This window comes from Leopardus geoffroyi, chromosome C3 (genome assembly GCF_018350155.1).
Source record: "Leopardus geoffroyi isolate Oge1 chromosome C3, O.geoffroyi_Oge1_pat1.0, whole genome shotgun sequence".
Taxonomy (NCBI): domain Eukaryota; kingdom Metazoa; phylum Chordata; class Mammalia; order Carnivora; family Felidae; genus Leopardus; species Leopardus geoffroyi.
The window spans coordinates 86932688-86942050 of NC_059338.1; the positions used below are offsets into that span (position 1 = coordinate 86932688).

At 39.5% G+C, this 9363-nt stretch overlaps 1 long non-coding RNA gene across 1 annotated transcript; it reads left to right on the top strand.

Moving 5' to 3' along the window:
- Window positions 1–361: 361 nt before the first annotated feature.
- LOC123585494 lies at window positions 362–8547 on the top strand. The gene is made up of 2 exons (XR_006706238.1): window positions 362–567; window positions 8312–8547. It is a non-coding gene; the product is annotated as an uncharacterized LOC123585494 (long non-coding RNA).
- The last annotated feature ends 816 nt before the right edge of the window (window positions 8548–9363 follow it).

The window sequence follows — 9363 nt, forward strand, 5'->3', positions numbered from 1 at the left end:
TTGAAATGTTTCTGTGTCATCCTACACACAGGTACTCCGGCACAAGATGCTTTCCCTCGGAAATATACTCATAATCAACCTAGGACAGTAAGCCCTGATGTTCTCAGAACATTTCCCCAGGTGAACAAAAGTTAACAGGACTGGGGGGCGGGGAGGGGGCCAACAATAGGATCCTGTTTACTCTTGTGAAAAGAAAATATGTGCCTTCCTCTTTCAAGTTGAGAATTCCCTAAGAGCAAGGAGGAATAAAAAGTGAAACACTGCCACCCACTGGATGGAAAAAGCCTGCAGAGGAAATTCAAAGTACTCCAGCCATTCAAGGCCCCAGCATCCTACCGGACTTTAAACCAAAACATCAGCACTCTGCCGGGGTCCTAATGCCAGCACTCCAGGGGCATGGACGGTGACTTTTCAAACACCAGCAAGAAAATCACTGAGAGATCAAGTTAAAAGAAAAGTTTAATCGGGCAACTGTGCCCCTTTTGGCATTCTGGATTTACAACAGTGTCCAAAAAACGGCAAAAATGGTCTGAAGACAAGCTTCTACTGCACAATCCTGCTTTAGAAGTAAGTAGGTGTCTGCATGGAGAGTGGAAAACATTTGTTGTTTTCTCTCTTGGGCGAAACATACGAAACAACAAAACATTTTAAAGCAGACTTGGCATTTTACAAAGTTCTGTCCTTTTTCTCCTGCACCAAGAGAAAAATCACACTCCTGATGATTTGGGCCTAAGAACGGGCCTCTTAAGATTTACTAAAGACAGAAGTTCACCATACTTTCATTGGGAGATTTTTGAATCGAGAAAACAAGCTAATTTTTCATGGGCTTTATTTTATATAAGTGTCACTTTTATTCAGTTGGTCTTAAGGGACCACTTAAGCTTTTGATCTTCATGGTTTTTTTTTTTTTTTTTTTTTTTTTTTTGACAAATAACTGAAAATGCCATGTATCGATGTGGGAAGTTGAGCATTAATAAGGTTTTGGGGGGTGACAGTGGGGTTCATGAGGTCCAGAGACAAGGACCAAGAAAGAATTCCTGAAGATGTCTTTTTTTTTTTTTTTTTAATTTTTTTTTTTCAACGTTTATTTATTTTTGGGACAGAGAGAGACAGAGCATGAACGGGGGAGGGGCAGAGAGAGAGGGAGACACAGAATCGGAAACAGGCTCCAGGCTCTGAGCCATCAGCCCAGAGCCTGACACGGGGCTCGAACTCACGGAGTGCGAGATCGTGACCTGGCTGAAGTCGGACGCTTAACCGACTGTGCCACCCAGGCGCCCCTTGAAGATGTCTTTGGTGCAAAAAGGTGATTTTATTGAAGCAGGGGACAGGACCTGTGGGCAGGAAGAGCTGCCCCAGCAGAGAGACTGTTTTTATACTGTGGAGATGGGGGAGGTAAAGTCCAGGGGAAGTTTCCAGTAAGACTTTCATGTGCTAAAGAAGACTCCCAGAATAAGAGGCCTCGCTATTGTCAGGCTAAGGGTTGTTTTTCCCTCTAGCAAAGCATTAGCATTAATACAGTAGGGAGTTCCTAGAGAAACATTTTACTCGGCCAGCCTCAAGTATTTGCCATTGGGCTGCAGGTTATAAGGAAATCTAGTTCTATTTCCTTCTGCCTTTGTTTCCCACACCACTGTGGACGGGTGATGGAGACTTAGGTCCTGCAGGACTATGAGCTCTATCAGTTATCCATTTGTTTTTCCCCTTTCCTTTGTTCTTGGGCAGCCAGGAGTGCCTGAGGAATATCACATATGCCACCTGGGGGTGGAGTGGGGGGTGGGGGCGGTGTTTGTGACCTGTCAGCTTGTCTTATGCTCCCTCATCAGGCATGAAAAGTATACATTTGAGATGAGAACATTTAAAATGAAAAAATCCTAACCGCGTAATGTGAAACGGAAAAAGCAAGGGACCAAGCTTAATGGAGAGGATGGTTCCAGATAGTTCCAGGTGTCTACCTATGTCTATGTCTGTGTATCCGTGTGTGGGGGGGGGAAGTCCTGAAAAGAAACACGCCAAAATCTCCCAGTGTTCAACTCTGCGCAGTGAGATTATGGTTGACATTGTCGTCTTCATTTTTTCCTGCATTTTCCAATTTACCACAGTGAAAGCGAATTGTGTCCTAATTAGAAAAAAAACCTGTGACTTAAAAAGCTTTCTAAAAATAATATAGGGGCGCCTGGGTGGCCCAGTCGTTAAGCCTCTGACTTTGGCTCAGGTCATGATCTCGCAGTTCGTGAGTTCCAGCCCCACTTCAGGCTCTGTGCTGACAGCTCAGAGCCTGGAGCCTGCTTCGGATTCTGTGACTCCCTCTCTCTCTGCTCCTCCCCCACTCACACTCTGTTTCTCTCTCTCTCTCAAAAAGAAACATTAAAAACAATTTTTTTAAATAAAAATAATATAAAAGTTTAAGCGATTGTATAGGCCATGGCTGATGGCGATTTTAAAATACGTGTATATTGAGAGACTAAGAGAAAAATTACCAGGTGTACTCACAACTGCAAAGAAAAGACCTTCCCCCCCCCCCCCCCCCCCCATTCCCGAAACCAGCCAGGGCGTGCCGGTTGTGGTTTGAAATAAAGGCGGGAACCAATCAAGTTCTGCTGAGCGTTCAAATTTAAATGTCAACCAATAACAGCTCTGTAACCTCAAAAAAATCCCTAACTTGTTTGTGCCTGTCTATAAAAAAAGCTGTAAGATCCTTGCTCGGGGCCTCTTAGTGTCACCTGCAACGCGTGCGCGGAGGACTGGGTTGGAACCTGCAATAAACGACCCTTGCCGCTTGGCTTTGACTCTGGACTCTGGTGGTTTGTTTTCGGGGGGTCTCTCGAATCAGGGCATATCAATATCCCTAATTGCTGCCACAGTTGGAATAGTCTAGGTCAGCAGTTGTAATCATTTTGTTCTCAGGGCTCCTTTATAATATTAAAACTTATTGAGGCCTGCAAAGAGCTTTTGCTTGAATGGATTATATTTATATCTATTGATATTCAATAAAATTAAAACCGAATTTTTTCGGTTGACCATTTTTTAAATTCAGCTAAAAATAAAATAATAAATCCATTGCATGTTTACATAAACAACATATTGAATGAAAAATTATGTTTTCCAAAGAAAAAGTACTTTAGTGAGAAAATTAGCATTGCTGTATGTCCTTGCAAATCTCTTTAATGTCTGGTTACTAAAGGCAGCTGGATTCTCATGTGCTTCTGATTTCACCTGTCATGAGACATTATTTTGGTTAAAGTACATGAGGAACATCTTGCCTCACAACAAATACGTATTTGGCAAAGAGAGGAAGGAATTTAATAATCTTTTCAGATAATGGCAGATATTCCCTTTTTTAAAAATTTTTAAGTTTTTTTTTTTTTTTTTTCTTTGAGAGAGAGGGGCAGGGAGGGGCAGAGAGAGAGAGGAAGAAAGAGAATCCCAAGCAGGCTTCTCAATGGCAGCGTAGAACCCGACCCGGGGCTCAAACTCACAGTGAGACTATGACCTGAGCAGAAGTCAGACACTTAACCCACCTAGCCACCCACCATTTTTTTTAGTTGTTTTTTTTTTTTTTTCTACTATAACCAAAACTGCAGTGCATATCCTCCTACACATATGTCCAAGTATGTCTAAAAATAATATGCCCAGGGGTCATAATGTATCAAAAAGCATAGTGTATTTTGATATATTCAAATTTCCCTCCAAAGAAAGTTACAATAATTTACCTTCCAGCTAATTCTATGCATGCTGCCTTAGACCTTCATGAACACTGGGGATTACCATCTTTTTCATTTTTGCCCGTGTGTTGGTTGGGTGCAAAATGGCACCTCACAGTAGTATTAGTTTGTGTTTAATTAGGAATTGATGTGTTTTAATTTTTGTTAGCTATTCTATTTCTTTTCCTATGAACTGCCTATTCATATATTTTTCCCATTTTTCTTCTCTAGCTTGCCTTTTTTTTTCTTTTTTTTTTTTTAATTTTTTTTTTTTCAACGTTTTTATTTATTTTTGGGACAGAGAGAGACAGAGCATGAACGGGGGAGGGGCAGAGAGAGAGGGAGACACAGAATCGGAAACAGGCTCCAGGCTCTGAGCCATCAGCCCAGAGCCCGACACGGGGCTGGAACTCACGGACCGCGAGATCGTGACCTGGCTGAAGTCGGACGCTTAACCGACTGTGCCACCCAGGCGCCCCTGCCTTTTTTTTTCTTAAAAGAGGTTTTTGTATAGCAAATGCAGCAGGCACAGAGATGCAGCCCTCCAATCTCCCTTCGTAGAGCTGTCCAGCTGCAAAGAAGGTGGTCTCCGGAGTCAAGGAGGGGAGACAGGCATGGCTTCCTTCGCTACTATGCTAATAAGCCATTTGCAAATTTTAGGCTCCCCAAGGAGGAGTGCTTCCTCCAGGGAGCACCACAAAGCCTCTACTGAACTGGTAGTTGAGGCTGCCACCTGGCCACGTTGGATTTCTCATGTCATTGAAAGAACAGGTAACCAAAGGTTGGGGGGGGGGAGGGGGGTTGGTCACTGAACTGGCCAAGTAACTCTGGTTAACCACCGAGGGTAAACTGAATCACTACCACACAACAGGCAACATAAGTTCCAGTTTCCAGCTTCTCTCCCTCGGCCAGGCTGTGCCCCGTCCTAAGAGTCTGAGTCGTAGTATCACCAGGGACCTCCTCCCAGCTCCTGGGGGGTGGCGCCTTCTCCTTAGTGGTCAGCTTCCTGACTCCCGAGGGCTCCTCCTCCATGCGTCTAGGTTCTGGTAACGCTAACCTCTTTCCAGGTTTACTTCAGACCTGGGGGTGCTAGAGTTCCTGCAGTTATTAACTGGGTTATGTCAGTTTTCCTTTTTTCCCCCAAAACTGTTCCACTGATTCCTTCTATCTTACTTATCTCTTAAAATAATTAGTGCAGCTTCTTGAGGCACCTGGGTGGCTCAGTCGGTTAAGTGTCTGACTTTGGCTCTGTCATGATTTCACAGTTGGTGGGTTGGGAGCCCCGCAATGGGCTCAGTGCTGACAGCATGGAGCCTAGCACCTGCTTCGGATTCTGTCTCCATCTCTCTCTGCCCTTCCCCCCGCACCAAATAAACATTAAAAAAAATTTTTTTTAAGTAAAAATAAAATAATTAATGTGGCTTCTATTTTCTAAATAAACTCTGATAGACAAATGAAATTCTCCACATAAGTGCTGCATAAATAAATTCTTACAACCTCGTTGCTAGGAACTTTTATGCCTTTGCTATATAGTATCTTTTAAGATATTTAATTTTTGTTTATTCCTGGTGAATAGAGATGCAATTAATTTTGATCTGTGATTATACATCTACCCATGTTGTACTTATTATTTCTAATAACCCACCAGGTTAATTTGTTTCCTATATAAAATTATACTATCTCTGGATAATGGCTTTTTCTTTCATTCTTTCCAAATCTTTTTTTTTCTTCACTGATAGAACCTCCCATATATGATTTAATAAAGGTAGGAATTATGGGTATCCTAGTTGCTGGATTCAAAGGCAATGCTTCTAACACTTCACCATTAAAATGCTGTTTGTTGTAGGTTTCTAGTAGTACATCAGATTGAGGAAGTTCCTTTCTCCTCTTAATTTGCTAAAAATATCATTGTCTTTTTTTCTTCAATTGGGTGTTGCATTTTATCAAAATCATTTTCCGCATCTATTGATATGATCATATAGATATATTTTAACTTTAGTGACATGAATTGTATTAATAGATTTGTTAAATGAGCCCTACGTTCCTGGAATATGCTCAACTTGCTATATTTTGTAAATTTCACAGGGGTACAATTTGCTAAATATTTTGCTTACGATTTTGCAACTACATTCATGGGTGAGATTAGACTGTAGTTGGCCTTTCTTGGCCCATGCTTCTCTGAATTTGCCCTGAAAGTTATACTAGCTTCATAGAATGAGTCTTCTCTCCTTTTTACTTGACAGAAGAATTTGCCTAAGTTGAAATTATCTATTCTTTGAAAGTTTGGTAGAACAGATCTATAAAATTATTTAGATTAGGTGTTTTCTTCGTAAGATTTTAAATTACTGATTTAAGTTACAGGACTATTCAGACTTTTGGTTTCTTCCTGAATCACAATTTTACTAAGCTATACTTTTTATAATTTTGTCAATGCTTTCAAATTTACCAGCATAAACTGTCATACATTCTTTTTTTTTTTTTTTAAGTTTTATTTATTTTGAGAGAGACAGAGCAAGTTGTGGGGGGGGCGGGGGGGGGAGAGGAGAGGGTAGGGAGGAGAAAAAATCCCAAGCAAGCTCCATGCTGTCAGAGTGGAGTCCACCACAGGCCTCAAACCCATAAACCTGAGATCATGATCTGAACCAAAATCAAGAGTCACTTAACCAACTGTCATATTGGCAGTTGGTTGTCAATTGGCACCCCAATTGTCATATATTCTTGTACTTTTTTAAACTCTACCAGATCTATGGTGATGACCCCTTTTTAATTCCTAATGCTACTTTGGTTTCTTCTTTCTTATGATTAATCTAATTTATCTTTTGGCAGTGGGCTTCCTGTTTGTATTTTTTGTTTTCTAACTCATTAATATATCAGAGTTAGTCCTTTTATAAAAGAATTCTCCTTAAATGGTCCTGATTTTAATGTGTCATCTGCCTCCATTTGGGGCCCTGACTGATAAGCTGTCCATCCCCAATAATGCTTTTTAGCTTAAGGTCTACTTTGTCTTATGTAAATATCAGGTTTCTTTTGGTACCTAGTTTCCTTGTCTATCTTTTCCATTATTTCACTTTTAACCCTTTTGTGTTTTTAGGGTGTCTCCCGTAAACATCAAGTTGACAGGTTTGGGGGATATGGGATAGAATTCAACCTAACAATTTGGTTGTTCTTGTTTTTTTTCTTTTTAAGTTTGCAAATTTAGTCAATTTATGTGCACTGTGATTCCATGAATTTGGGCTGTTTCACCATATTTCTGCTTTTTATTTGACCTGCTTTTCCTTCTCTATCCCACTCCCCCCCACAACCTTTTTCCTTATTTCCCTGTTCCATATTTTCCTTCTACCAATTTCAAAGTTATAGACTCTATTCCCTTAGTGTTACTCATATTTTATCATGTAGAATCCAAATCATTTCTAGCTACTTCCATGAACCATCTTCAGAGAAGCAATCAATACACCACACATACATTGTTGCATATACTCAAATTTCATACTTGCCCCTTTTATTCTCAACTAGCCAGAGTTACCAATAAAAGGCCAAATTGTGTGCCTTTCTGCTCAAAACCCAATGATTTCACACTTTAGTCCAAGTGCTTACAATGGCCAGTAAGATACCAAACCTTCTGGCCTCTTCTCCTGCTACCAGATTTATCCGACAACCACCCTAGTTTCCTTACCCAGTCTTATCACATTTCCTGAAGTTCCTTGGACATGATACGCATGCTCTTACCTCAGAGCCTTTGCACCGGTAGTTTCCTCTCCCTCAAGACTCTTTCCCAGATGGCCACATGGCTCACATTCTCATTAAGTCTGCATTTAAATGTCTCCCTCTCATTGAGGTCTTCTCTGACCAGTTACTGATGAAAAACATTCCCATTCCTTGGTGTTTCCCATCCTTCTCACCATGACTTTTTTCCTATAGCAATTACCACCTTCTAATGTGCTGTCCTATTTTGTTTAGTGTGTATCCCCACTAACTAGAATGTAAGCTCTATGATATCTGGAATTAATGCACTGATCCATCCCTAAAAACTAGTATTTTGCCACTTAGTAAGTGTACAGTAAGTGTTGGGCGTGCAAGTGAGAGTATTATTTACTATTTGAAAAGTATAGTGAGCATAGAGTGAACTCTACATAAAACTTCTCCTGACTCACATGCTATTATCTTTGGGGATTATTGTCCTGTTTCCTTTCCCAAATTAAACATTTTTATATTCATTCAGAAAAAATTGAGATTAATCAACATTTTAATCACCATCTTGCACAGAGAAGCCTTCCTCACATTGCAAGAATTCCTTCTAGAATAATTCTCCTTTATTTGAATTTTTTTTTTTTTGAGCTGAGTCCAATAATTAACTCAGTAATGCATATTTGAAAACATAGGTCTTTTTCACCCTTGTTGTTGAAAGATATTTTTTGCTGTTCAATTGTAGGCTAACATTTTTTCTAAGTATTTTTGTGATTGAATTGTTTCCTAAGTTCATTATTGATATGCATTGGATTCCTGTATCTCCAGATTCCTATCTTTCATCTGCTCTGGACAATTCTCAAACATTTTCTCTTTGGAATCTACCTCACTTCATTTTTTCATTTTCTTATCTGATCCCACAGACTAAAAGGACAATAGGAATGCAGGGATACTTCAGAGATACTGCGGGTTTGCTTCCAGACCACTGCAACAAAGAGAATGCAATAAAGTCAAATGAACTTTTTGGTTTCTTAGTGCATGTAAGTTATGTTTACATTCTACTGTATGTCATTATACATAATTGTGTAATAGCATTGTCTAAAAAAAGTACATATCTTTAATTAAAAAATGCTTTCTTGCTAAAAACTGCTAACCATCATCTGAGCTTTCAGTGACTTGTAACCACTGATTACAGCTCACTATTACAAACATAATAATAAAAAGGTTGAAATACTGAGACAATTACCAGAATATGACACAGGGACACAAAGCGAGCAAATGCCGCTGGAAAAATAGTGCCGATACTTTTCTAACACAGTTGCCACAAACCTTCCTTCTGTAAAAAATGCAATTATCTGTGAAGCACAATCAAGTGGAGAGCAATAAAACAAGGTATGCCTCTACTATGTATAATAAATGCCCATAAGTTCAATAATTTAGATGAAATAGACCAATTCCTTGAAAGACACAAACTTCCAAAACTCAAGAAAGAAAGAAATAGCTAACCTGAGCATATCTATTAAAGAAATTTAACTTATAGTTCAAAATCTTCCAAAGAAGAGAACTTTAGGCCCAGGTAGTTTCACTAGCAAATTCTACCAAAATCAGACTAAGGTATTACAAAACCACAAAACAACATCCTTCAGGAATATGGATATAAAAATAATATTAGCCAATCAAATCCAGCAATAGATAGAAAGGGTAATCCATTGTGACCAAGTTGAATTCATACCAAGAATGTAAGGCTGATTAAAGATTCAAAAATTAATCTGTGGAATTCACCACATAGAGTCTAAATAAAAACAAACCGTATGATAGTGAAAACATATAAAATCCAACATGTATTCATGATTAAAAAAAAAAAAAAACAAACACCTAAGTAGAACTAGAAAGGAACTTCTTTAACCTAATGGTCATCTATTTAAAAATCTATAGCTAAGGGGAGCCTGAGAGGCTCAGTGGGTTAAGCATTTGG